Raw genomic sequence first — 13284 nt, forward strand, 5'->3', positions numbered from 1 at the left:
CTCAGAGCTATGGCCTGCTTGAGTTTTCATGCATTTCCAACCTAGAACAGCTGGCTCATCTCAGGGTAAGGAAGAACAGCATAGTTTAGTCTTTCTGCTGGCATTCATTATCCACCCCATTTTGCAACAAGGATCTGGTCAAATCCCTCTAGTCTCTCCAGTCTATTTCCACCATCCCTTTCTCCTGAGCACACAGAGAGACAGGCACCTTCTTCTATGCATTGCCAGGGGAGAAGCAGAGCAGCTGAGCTCATTGCAGCACAGAGGCACACAGGGCTGTGCCCAGGAACACCAGCAGCACGGACATGGTAGGAATGAATTCACCCAGGATACATCAATGCATGTGAGAGTGACCAGGATAGCAGCTCACAGGAGATGAAGCTGATCTCTGCGCCAAGACACGAGCATCACATCCCCCATCTGAGTGCAACTATTTCTAAACACAGCCCAGGGAAAGCTGCATTTTTTTATTTCACTAAAGCCCGTTTTATTGACTAACTTGCACTCTAATGTAGATGATCCCATTGTTTAAAGAGTAAATTATACTGCTTCTTCCCATCTCCCTCTGGGATTGCATGATTCCTGGTCAGGCTGTATAATGTTTGATCTAAGAATGTATAAATTCATCTAAACAAAGCTGCAATAAAAAGTCAAGGCTTCAAACTCTATAAGACAAAAAAAAAGTGTGTTTGACAAAGTAACACAGAGTCTAGGAATCTTTCAGATGAAATAAAGTATTTTAAGAGGGACTTAATATTCAAACTCAGCATTTCACATCTGCACACTTCAAAGCTGTCAGGAACCTCACCTCTGACTCAAGTGAAATCTCCAAAAACTGGGATTCTTTCACCAGCATGCGAAAATTAACACTTTCAATTGCAATTAGCGGTATGACAGCTCTGTTCACGCTTGGCTCCAAAAACAAGCTGCACATGAATATTCACGGCCAACCAACGCCATTTAATAGTAGCTTTCTGGTAAGGATCTGCCCTCCAGATCAAGACTGAGAGAAGAAAGGCATGGATCAGCCTCCCTGGAGTATCTTTACAGCAAGTGCACAGCCACTGGTCACTTCCCAGTCACTGGAGAATTAGAGCTCACCTGAACTCCAGTGGGGACAGCTCTGCTGGAGCAGGTCTAGGGGTTACAGACATGGAGTGCAAGTGTTTTCTAATGGACATAGACATCTTTCTTTCTGAAAAATATCCATCATCACGCCAGCTCCGCTTCTCAACCACTGTCTTGCCCAAGACATACACCTGTAGGATGAACGTAACCCTCGCTTTTTAAAATTCAGCTCCCCCTAGAATGGCAACAACACAAAGAAAAGTGGTTTTGTAGATTTTCCACCCATCATTAGAGGTCACAGCAAGTCAGGGAACCTGCACAGTCTTTTAGCTGCTGCCTGCCCCTTCTCTGCTCAGGTACACAGTGCAAGGCAGTCAGAGTATCTGAGCATTTTCTGCATGGCGTACAGACAGCACCAATAAAAATAACTAGATGAGGAGCAGAATTATTGATTTCCATACTGTGAGTTTGTTATGGAAGAAATTAAATGGTTCTTTCAATGCACCAGTCTGCAAAACAAAGCTGCAGCCATTATATCCCCATCTCTCCTCACCGATGTAAATGAGTCTGAACCAGAGGAACTAGGATAAAATAAAATGCAAACGGGGGTATTCACTAAGGATAGGGGAGAGAAAAAGAAAAAATAATAATACAGCACTACCTCACAAATAATCACATTTCAGAGCACATGAAGAAATGTCTGGTGAAGCGGTGAAAGCCCAGCATTCCCTCAAAGAAAAAAATTAAAAGCTCCAAGCTCTGGTACAAGCTTTCCCAGTGCATGCTGACACGCTACCAGCCAGACTTGGACCAAAGACTCTGCCGAGAGCTTAAAAAATGCAAGTAAAATCTCATCTTTTGGTGTTGTTTCATCCCCATGTCATTATGAAGTCACCCACAGAACGTGAGCTGAGGGTTTTGGTGCCTTGGGGAAGGAAGGCATGAAATGTCCTGGAGAGCCAGAGGCCACCCATGGGAATGGCAGGATCTTCTGCTCCCAGGGCCCACCCCAGCACCCTTCCCTTGCACTGAGTTCACAAGGCAGAAAAGGAAAAAAAAAAAAAAAAAAGCAACTGCTTTCCAAGCGTGATATTACTGGCACTTGCTAAAGAGAAAAAGCAGATTCCTTGAGGCTCCCTTCCACTCTTAAATAGCCAAAAAGTTGTTCTCCACCAGAACAGCTTTTCAAGAAAAGGCAAGAAATATGTTTGGAGCTGATCTCAAGGCTACCTGCAGTGGAGCCCTTGCTCTCCTCAGCAAAGCCAGGAGGGTGGAAGGCAGAGAACCAAGCTCCTCTGAGATTAAAATATTTACTTGAAACTGGACGCCAGGAAGGTGAATGCAAAATCATGTTTGAAAGGAGATGGTGGCTATTTAAGGGATGGAAAGGCAGATTATATTTACAGGGTCATGGGATAAATTTAACAACTCATCTGAAAGAAACTAAGATTCAATTAGGAACCCAAACTGTAACTAGCTCCTAAGTCATTTAACTTCTACTCGTGGCATTAGACAAAATTCAGCTTTAAAAGCAGGTTGCAGATAGCTTTGGAAAAGTTCTCTCACGTCGTAGAAAATTTTATAGGGACAAATCAGGTACTAAAGTTCTCACCAACAGTTGATTTGCTTGTCTGCCTTTAAAAGAAAAAAAAAAAAAAAAAAAAAAAAAAAGAAAGAAAGAAAAAGGAAAAAAAAAGAGAGAGAGAGAAAAAGAAAATTGCCTTCCATTGCCTAATGGAAACTTCAGGCTAACCCTGGAAAACACCCTGGCCCACCAATAGAGCTGGTGGGGAGCTTTCCAACAGACAGGCTTTGGATAGAAATAAAAAAAAAAAAAAACACTGACGTTTTTTGAAGAAAAAATGTCGGGTGTCATGGAATTATTTCAATTTTCCAGCAGAAAAAAATAAAAATATGAAGGAACAACTACTTAATCTTAATGCGAGTTCAAGTCGTCATTTGGTCTAGATCACTGCTATTCCCCACCCTTTGCTGGTGAAGCTTTCTGCTGGAGCTCCGTTAACATGATTCAGCCAACTCTCTCCCAGGAGAGACATTGCTTCATTGGCATCCCTGTTGTAGCCTGAGAAATGCAGTCCAGCCAAAGGAGAACAGACGCAGCTTCTCCGAGTTGATTGCTTTTTTTTTCTTGCACGGGCCTGTCATGTTGCTTGCACAGAAACAGGAGGAGTTAATCATGTTCTTGACACGAAGAAGAGAGACATTTGTTTTTTTAAGCTAGACTGCAACGAAGAGAGTGGGGATGCTGATGTCAACCACAACAGTGCAATCAGCACACACCCACAACTGGCTCCAGAAGCAGGGGAAGGAAGGGAGAGAGTTATTTATGAATTACGACACGAAGGCAGGAGACAGAACTGTGAGCAGCAGGATAGCGACCAGCCCAGCTGCAATTTCTGCTGGTTGGTTTAAATCCTCGGGATCCCTGAGCAAGCTATTAATGGCCAGATGAATGAAAGCAGGGTCAAAAGGCACTTCCAACAGGTCTGCAAGATCTTCACGGAGCAGCTAATTGTTCAGGAGAGAGGCCCACACATCAAGGATGATTGGTCTTGTGAAAGAGACATTAGGCGTGCACTTGGGGCTTTCCTGGTTTTCGAGACAAGCATTTTGTTTTATTCTTCAGGACTCGGGCACAAAGTACTTGTTAGCACAGGCAGGTGTGTGGTTAGCAGGGACACGCAGGCAAACATCTGGAGCTAAGAAACTGTTGCTTCAGAACAACTTCTTGAGCAAGCGAGGAGCACACCAGAAGGTCACAGGCAAAATGAGAATGAATTTAGGGCAGGCGCCGGGACAGGGCTCACAGTTAGTCACACAGCATGCATAATATGTTTACACAGAGCAAAAGATACTACTTCCCACATTCATGCTGTAACAATCAATAATGCTTTGTGATTTACTACAGGTTCAGGGCAGGTCAACATGCCACGAACAATTCCTCTGCTACAAAGATCAATGTTCTTCAGTGACTGGTATTTATTTTATACCATGAGCAAGATAGCCGCTACTGGTTCTGCCTGATCTAACATAAGCAGATGGGGGGGTGCTGATGATATCTTAACCCCTCAAGATCAGCTTTGTCAAAGGACCACCATGCCGTGCCTTACTGCAAGAATTTGCTGGCATGAAGCGAGTGTGCCTGGAGGTGCAGTTAGCCAGAAATCCCAGCATCAAGAGACGCTGGGAAAAGGAAAGACCGTTTCTCTGTGTTTACTTACTGAGCAGCAATCTCTTGGCCTTCTCACTCAAGGAAAGCATGCACTTCTAAGATTTCAACCAGCATTTACATCCCTGTAACAAATCAACACGGATTAACACAGAAATTGAACTGGGGAATACAGCCAGAAAAAGCAGCTACAAATGTTTTCAAGGTCATTATGATTAAAAAAAAAATACATAAAAGAGATAATAAAGAGCACTGGGAAAGTAAAGTGGCAGTTTAGAGGAATGACAAATTTGATGCTCTCATTCAAAGCAGCAGCTGATCAATAACCTGGGGGGCTGCTACATGCAGCTGATGAGCTTTGAGACACTTGCACGGTAAAGTCCCTTCAGATACTTCGCATTTTACAAGTCAACAGAGCACTCTTCCAGCAAATTTCATGCTGAAGAGAAAGCACTGTCTCAGATGATGGAAAACAAAGTCATTTATTTACTCTCAAAACCAGTCTGGGATGACTAGGGATGACTAAGCCTCCCTCACCAGCAAGAGGCACTGAGGAAACTGAGGCTTTTCATCCCTTGCCTTCACTTGGTCCTTGAGCCCTTCTAAGAGCTACACCTGAAGCCTCAGCTGGGACAGTCTCTTTAGCAGCTGATCTTAGCAGTTCAACATGAAACAGCCCATCAGGTGCTTATCAGAGAGTATCTTTCTGATAAAACAACACTACTGGAAGTCAAAACATGGCTCTGCTGAAGAGAATACAAGTTATGTTTGCCCCAGACATCCAAGATTAGACCCGAACAAAACCACTCTTATTGCTGACTGTAAGGTTGTATAGTTTTAAAATAAAACTGATTGTGTCTGCCGAGAATTACATTCTTTAAGAAAAGGAATTGCTTACCAAACCTCACAAACCCACACACAAAAATAATAATAATGTAATTTTGTGGCTGAGAGCCCCAACAGTAGCAGTTTGATTTGGCAGAGACCATCCCCTCCACAACACCCTTCTGCTTCTCGAAATAGCAACAGGACCATAAAGTCCTCCTCAGGACACCTGTAAGTGCCCCACCAGGGCACACCTAACACATCAGGGGATGTAAGCACTGATGCTAATTGCTCTTCACAGGTTTGGCTCTCACCTGCCAAGGATTTTTTTTGTTTGTCTTTGTTAGTTGGTTCTGTATCATTCTGTTTGTTTTTACCAATTCACAAGAGGAGCTAACTTCTGAGCACGAGCCATAATTCAGCAGAGAGGGATTCCTGTGGAGACCCCAGGAAGAGGATTCAGAAAGCAAAAATACCATGTTTATGTAGCCTTTTCAGGAGCTTCAGTTGCACTCACCTGTCACATAGGCTCAGGAAAGCCTTAGACTTGTCATTCCTGTCTTCTTCTTTTCCTTCCTCCAGGTGATGCAAGGGCCTAGTGCATGTCAGTGCCATCTGTAAGGACCCTCATTCCTGGGTATTTACAAATGTTTTATTGCACTGGTGAAAAACATGAGAAGAAATAAATTATGAAGCATCTCAAGTGATCAGGCACTCCCATGAGGCACTTAAGTTAGTTACAAGAATAATTTACAACTGTATTATAAAATCCCTCATCCTTTAAAGCAATGCTGATGCTGCAGAAAAATGTATAAATCAACACTGCAGAGGGCTTTCAAAACTGCTCTTAGTGGGCTACAACGTTCATGTTAAACGTGGGGGCTGCATGCCTACAAACCAGCTACATTCTTCCTTTTTGCGGGCTTCAGGCTGTCAAATCCAATGCTGAAATACCTTCAAAAATAGCTTAGAAGATGTAGGCACACCCCAAGAACCTGAGAAATGGTGCCTGCTCTCAGAGACATAAAGCCCTCTGAACTACTGAGGAGCAGGAAAGCTTTAACACACATAATTCCCGATGACACGGAGCTACTGGCAGCTGCCCAGCTCGTTCTGCCCAGCCATCCTTTGAAGGCTCTCTCATTTTGGGAAACAGAAACTGATACCCCACACAGCGACAAGCTGAGCCAGGGGGTCATGACATTGTGTCACGGACAAAGCGAAGAAAGAAGGGATACGAGCACTGGGATACCCCAGGTGCTGCCCATTTCCCTCGGTGCAGGATAACGTGGAGGTGGGCAGTGCAACACTGGTGGATGCTGGGGTCCAGGGCAGCCAGTAACACCACACCTCTAGGTTACTGCTTCAGATCTGGCTAGCGTCAGGGAGTGCTGGGGAAGCCTGGATTTCGGTCCCAAAGGCACACCAGCAGCGTGGCTCATGCTGCTGATGGATTTGCAATAGCCCTGCGTGGCCGAGCTGACAACATCAGCTGGGTGTCAGCCCAACGCCTGCTACGAGCACTGCCTCTGCTCTAAAGTGGCGTTAACTTGATACTACAGAGCATTCCTTCATCATGAGGACGTCATAAAAATAGAGGCAAGTTGAGGAGAAAACGTGCCTGTAAGTGAACCGTTCCCATATTGATCAGCCCAAGGAATTTGTGTTAGCAATAGATGAAGAAAAAAAAACTTTAACCGCATGTGACAGGATGGCTTAGTTCTTTGGATCTCTTTGTTGCCCTATCAAGCCACCGCTCTGACCTGCTGGGCTCGAGCCACTCGATGCTGGAGGCTGGCTCCAGCTGCTTTTCTGTGCTGTCTAAGGAATTATCACAGGAGACTTCATGCAATTAGGCCTTAAAAATGGGGATGTCAGTCCTCCAGAGGAACTAAGCCTGCTTCATGAAAGATACTTTAGCCTTTGCTTTCACTGCAAAAGGAAGGTGTTTTTTACCCTGAGGATTTATATCAAAGCAAGACACTAGTAAAAACACGGCAAGCCACTGTAGTTTTTACCTCTTTGTAGCTTCTCAAGGTGAATATCAGTGGAAAAAATCTCAGAGGTGACAAGGCACAGAGATGGCCATCTAAAGCTCCATACCTCGGTACGGAAAAAAAAATCCACCCCTATGTTTTTAGTAAAGACAAACCTGGTCTCTCTCAGCAACAGGACTCCATTTAGAAATCAGCAATGGAAGCATAATAACCTGCACAAAGCCAGCAATCTTACACCTCCCAATTTCTCCCCGCAGACTGAAACCTCTCTCGGAATCCATCGCCTTTTTACAACCTGGCTGAACACTACCCATCCCAGGGCTGCTATACCTTTCACAGTCACCAGTTGCATTTCCTCCGAGCTGGCCGTGCAAAGGATTTTTTAAGGAGATGTTTCTCATGGACTGTGGGTAGCTCTAGTGTCTTCTGGGATTCGAGGTACGCTCTGCAAACTGCTGATCCTGCACGCAAGAAATAACAGAGGGAGGATGTACAGGGATAATATTTGTATTGAATGTATGTTTTTCAAGAGCACTTGAAAACCAGCTGTGTAAGCAAAGTGAAGGAGGACACGTATCTCTGGTGAAGCCTGGAGCTCTGCAGCACGTGCTCCAGAATAAGGTGGATGGTGGACGAGGGAAATTTAAGGTTCATTTTTCCTTCTCCTTCCATTTCTGAACCTCTCTGATCTGTGCAGTGTCTCAGCTCAGCTCCTTTCACAACAAATACGAGCAATCCCGAAATAAAAAGGTTGCAATGGCACAAGTGCTGTAATAAAACCTGCTGAACCTTAGGCTGCTCCATCTGGCATGTTTGGCCTACCTGGATATAAAATAGCACCCCGGCAGCCTAGATGAAGTATCCATATATTACTCAGCTAATTTGGAAATCACAAGACTGACAAGATTAGGGATAGGAGACGCCAGTTCTCACTTCACCACTCCCTTTAAAGTAGTCCTCTGAAGAGCCCAAGGCTTATTGCTTGGCTAAAACATATCCTGTACTCGCTCTGGTCATGAAAAGCACCAACAAATTGACAGACAAAGTAGAATCAAGGGTTTCCAAAAGAATCAGCCTCGTAAAGCTTTCAAAAGCTGCAGTTGACATATTCTTTGGATAGATCCAAGCTGTTCCTAAAAAAGCGCCCAGAGGGAAAACAGTTCCATCTACAGAAAAAAACTACATGGTATTTTGGATGGGCTGCACTCCCACAGCACGTATTTCACAGGCTATTTTTGCTTGTGCAGTGGTCATTCACCTAGAGTATCCATCATTCCTCCAGTTACCCAAGCATCCCAGAAAACGTGGCCTAATTTCTCCTTTTTTGCTCCTTGGCATGGCATTTATTCTGAACATAAAACAAAGCAGCAACCAGGGGAAAAAAAAATAAAAAATGTGTGCTGCCCCTTCAAAGCCAGCTGAAGTTTATTACTTCCATTTCTCTGGCTTTGCCCAGTTTCTCATGCATAACTTGTCTCCGTTCCTTGAAGACACCCACCTTTTCCTCTCCTCTCCCCAGACAGTAAGTGTTACCATGCTCACCCTGCTGCTTTCTCCATTTTCAAATCCATCCTTAGAGCTCAGCTCTGCCAAGCTGCATGCTAGCAGCTCCCACTGATGGACAGGGGGAGTGCCCCTTGACAATTTTCTCCTCCTCCTAGCTCATCCCTTGGTAGCTGAGACCAGAAACCTCCCTGCATGGCCAGAAATCCTGGGACCACCACACAGAAGAGAGTTAGATGAGTTTTGTTTCAGTAACTTTTACAGCTTCTTTGCTCTCAGGCTTCAGGCAGCAGTAAAAGAAAGGCAAATACACAGTAGAGTGCCAGTATCAAAACCTAATAAATCACTCTGCATGGAGAGAAATATAAAACCGCTGCGTCCAATGGTGCAGTCTGTTCGGTGCAGAGATTGATGCTGGCTCTAGCAAACCATAGGCTTTGAGCAGTTGGTACCTCCTGGGCTCCCCAGGTCACAGGGACACAGTAAGCTGACCACTAAAAGTGGGAAATTGCTGCTGTGTTGAGAGCCAGGACCTCCCTGCAACTCACAAGGATTTTTCCTGGTCAGTGTCAAGTTCTGGCTTCATGCAGCCCAGAAGTATCATGAAAATGAAGACCTTTCTGTACCTTCCCCTTTGGCAGAATAACGATGTAGCCCCCTTCCAGAAAAGCCCCAAGACTGCACTGGATTTCATTAGGAAACAATTTGGATAAAACATCTTCATTCTGCAAAATGGAGCTGAAAAATTTGCAATCTATCTTAATTTTTCCTTGCAGCTCTGAAATGGAGACACTGTGAAAAGAAATCTTATACATCCATTGCTCTCCTGATTCCAGGTTCAGGGGAAAGCACAGAAACAGCTGAAAACAAAATTTACAGACCAAAACCGTATTTAGCTTTATGCAGGGGTAAAGCTTTTCATTGCTAGACAACTGTTTTGACCCAGACATTTCCCTGCTGTGGCTAATCCAAAAGAATATCTGGAAAATCTTCCTTTCGTTTTCGCTCAGGATATGAAATGCCAGTGGCACAGAGCATGTCAACACTTGCAAAACCTCCATCCTTTCTGGCCTCACCAACCAACTAAAACTGACAGAAAACAAAAAGGAAAATGAGAAATTGATTCCTGGATGAAGTGCAATAAAGTTGTACTAACTTCCCTTAACTTCCAGAGCCTTATTACATGGATTTTATTTGATGAAATTAATTATATGGTACACTGGAGATAGGTTAGTGAATTAGCTTAGCTTATGCTAATGCCTATTCATTTCAGGGTGGGTTTTACCTGGCAGAGAAGATAGGGAGGTGTGGGATTTAACGTGATTTGTTTAGGAAGGGATGTGCTTCATCCTCCAGGACAAATTCTTGCTCCCCTCCCTGCAACAGGGTAAGCCCTTAAGTTTTTTTGGTTTTTGTTTTGTTTTATATGTAAAAAACTGCTTGGTTGATTTTTGGGTGTTTATTTGTTGTTTTGTTGTTGTTGTTTTATTACCAGTCTCAGTTAATATCAGTTCAGAATAGAAGCAGCACTTGCATACTGGAAAGGAGATGCAGAGCCTAAAAAGATCTGCTTTTGCAAGTAGAGAGGAATTGTTTTCCTCACTTCTACCAAACAATGCAGCCCCTTTAATACAGCCCTGAGTGGTAGGAAAAAGAATGGGCAGATCTTTACTCTTGATATTAATATACTGCACCTAAGATCATTCTCTCATACCCCATTTGGGGCACAATCCTGCAAAATGCCAAGTACTCTGGTCCTGACCCAGCAAACATACCTGTGCTTAAACCTCAAAAAGCTGTCTAATGCCACTGAAACACTAAATCTATAAGAGGGTCCAGTGGTCGATGCTCAACCGACTGGAACCCATACACAGAAATGCTTTTAAAAGAAATGAAATTGCTTGGGAGTGTCTTATTGTGAGTCAAGTGTTTGGAAGCTTCCTGCACCACTTGGTAAAGCAATACATCTCCAGAAGAAGAAAAACAAATGAGCAAAGTCAAAACCAAGGTTTTGTTTGCTTTAGCAAGAGAACCAACCCCCAGAAGTGAAATCTTATACTGTGCCTCTGTCGGGCTGGATTCCTGTCTTCACCTTGCTCCTGGTTTTTGCTCCACCAGGCCTCTGCCTGTCTCTGGAGGATCCTCCTCCAGCTATGAGAGGCTTTTCGTGCTGCTCTACGGCACCAGCCTTTAACAAAACCTAGAAGTCAAACCAACGATTCGATCCCTTCTTGGTAGATTGGAGCTCAGGCTTCAGACCTTTACTTCTCCACCACAGATGGAGAATGTGAATTTACTGTGAAGAGACTTGGAAGTGTAAAAACTTCGGTTTTTCATAAATGGAGATATTATATATATATATATATGATTTATATATATATATATGTGTGTGTGTATGTATATATATATGTGTGTATATATAGATTAATCAAAGCTTCCTGACCAAGTTCCCAGCCGATATCAAATACTAGCACCAGCTGGTTGCTAGTGGATATAGTCCATGTGAAAACAAGAGGTCTGGTTTCTGTAATTCACAGCAAGATTGAACGGACTAACCCCCCTAAACGCAACAATCAAAGCGGTCTTCAGAGAAAGCATTTGTGAGGCAAGATGTTTTTTCTTTCAGCACGCCAGCGAAGGACACCTGCTTATCACCGGCACTCCTGAGCTCGCCAAAGGAAGAATGTGATGGTGTGTAGAGCCAAAGCCCTGTGACTGAAGGCAAGGGCTGGTGGCCACAGGCGGGGAGAGGGTGCTCACATTTCTCTGAGCAACCAACACAACAGCAGAAAGTAATGCAGAACCCAAGGGACTGCACTCACTCCATGCGGATCCACTTGCAAGAGTTTTTCATCCACTGTTGCCAAAGTTATCCTTATACATTTCACCTTCCTAAACTTCCCACAATCTACTTTTATCCTCAGCATTTCTCACAGGTCCCATCTCCCTGACCCGTTGTCCTATTCCTCCACCTGTGTTTACGGATGCCAACTGTGAAATCCAATCTCAGGCACATCTCCCTGACCCCTCTGTACCATAAAAAAAAATCCCCCAAGCTAACCAGGCACATTAGACGTGCTTGAATTAGCAAGGAAATGAAAACAGGCCACAAGAAAGGAGTAGGCTGAAGGAAAAGATGGAGATGTAATGCTAATCGATCATATCAAGTCACGGTTTATAGGAATTCATGAACTAGTATGAAAATAAAAGGGAAAAAGAAGTTTTGATAGTCATGAAAATTCCTGCAAAAAAACTGTTTCCAAAACAAGCTTGTTTTCCCCACTGCTATTTTAACAAAAACACCAAGAAAGGTTCCAGCCGTAATACAAGGAACTCTCTTATCCACTCCATAAAAATGTCTGGGAGTCAGAAAATAAGCTCGTTCCTCTTCAAATACCTTACCAGTGCACTTTCATGCTTGAGGACCTTAGGAGACAGCACAGAGATGAAGGGAATGCTGGTAACCACTCTTTAAGGTTGAGCAATCTGAGGCACTGAACAGTTCCTGGGATTTAGCGAAGCAGAACCATAACCTTAACTCAATTTGGGATATTGTCTCCCGAATTAACCTAGCCAGTTGAACATACGACTCATTAAAATGGAAGCTCGGGGCAGGGAGTGGCAACTGCCATTCAGTATACATATTTACATTTGCTAGCTCAAGGGGTTATAAAGCTATTTCTAATAATTTTTATGCCCATTTCATTACTATATTTTTTAAACTGATGTAGTTTAACTCTTTTTCATGGTAAATGTTCTTAGTAGCCCCCCTCATCAATGCACCCCATCAGGAGAACACGAGCTGCAGGAGTACAAACCACGACCAATAGAGCCGTGCTTCTGAACACACAGGTTGGGCTCTTACAGTGATTCAAATTGGGTTTCAAAAGTCAGTCTTGGCTCTTGGTAGGTTAACAAACTGAGAAATGAGGAAGATTTGCGTCCAGAACCAAATACTTGCCGCTCTCCAGATAAATTAGATGGGTCTCTCATGTTAGGGCAACTTTCTAACAGCTGCTCCCCCACTCCAGATCTGATAACACGGAAAGAAACAAAGTAAAGTGACCACCTTTAAAACAGCCCCACAGATTATAGCTTTGTGAGAAGACACTCACAAAACATTAAAGGTCAGATCTAAATCCACAGGCATAATGAAATGCAGTTACAGATGAAACTCCCTCCTTAACGTGCTGGACCAAATTCAGCCCTGCTCAAACCACCCAGCAGATGAACCTTGCCTAGCCACGGCTCAGAACTCCAGCCGTAATGAAAGCTTGTCCATGATTTGAACCCAGCAACAATTAACCTTGACAGGGGGAGATAAGACTCAAGTTTCAAAGAACAGAGAGTTTACTAGATGTCCGTATGCTTTCATGAGGCTTTGATTATTATTCTAATGCAGTTGTTTGTGGTTTAATTTCCTTTTTTTTTTTTTTTTTTTCTTTAATGGTCACATTGAAAAGATAAAAGTCTTTGGACTCATGGCAGAAGTCAAAGGATGGCCAAAATCCAATCTACCTCCACCCCATCACGCTCATCTGATATACTTCCAAAAAAAAAAAAAGGAGGGGGGGGGATCAGACAAATAGAGGTTGTGGACAGCTTAGGACTGACTTGTCTCAGACTTTCTGGAAAAGGGAGAAGAACTCATTAAGCCATAAGGAAAGCCAAAAGCACTTACGAAAGCACTCTTTTAGGGGA

General features: G+C 43.6%; 1 protein-coding gene across 2 annotated transcripts in view; it reads right to left on the reverse strand.

Annotated features, from left to right (window-relative positions):
• ACKR3 (atypical chemokine receptor 3) overlaps positions 1 to 13284 on the reverse strand; it is a 34564-nt gene that overhangs the window by 16338 nt on the left and 4942 nt on the right. Inside the window, exons 2-5 of one of the 2 annotated variants that reach the window (XM_084524782.1) lie at positions 7411 to 7541; positions 5601 to 5743; positions 5398 to 5518; positions 4311 to 4383 (exon numbers count right to left, since the gene is read on the reverse strand). The gene's annotated coding sequence lies outside the window, so the exon portion shown is untranslated. The remainder of the gene's footprint in view (positions 1 to 4310; positions 4384 to 5397; positions 5519 to 5600; positions 5744 to 7410; positions 7542 to 13284) is intronic. The other variant, XM_084524780.1, reaches the window with a different exon arrangement.

This window comes from Aythya ferina, assembly GCF_964211825.1.
Source record: "Aythya ferina genome assembly, chromosome: 6".
NCBI classification, from domain to species: domain Eukaryota; kingdom Metazoa; phylum Chordata; class Aves; order Anseriformes; family Anatidae; genus Aythya; species Aythya ferina.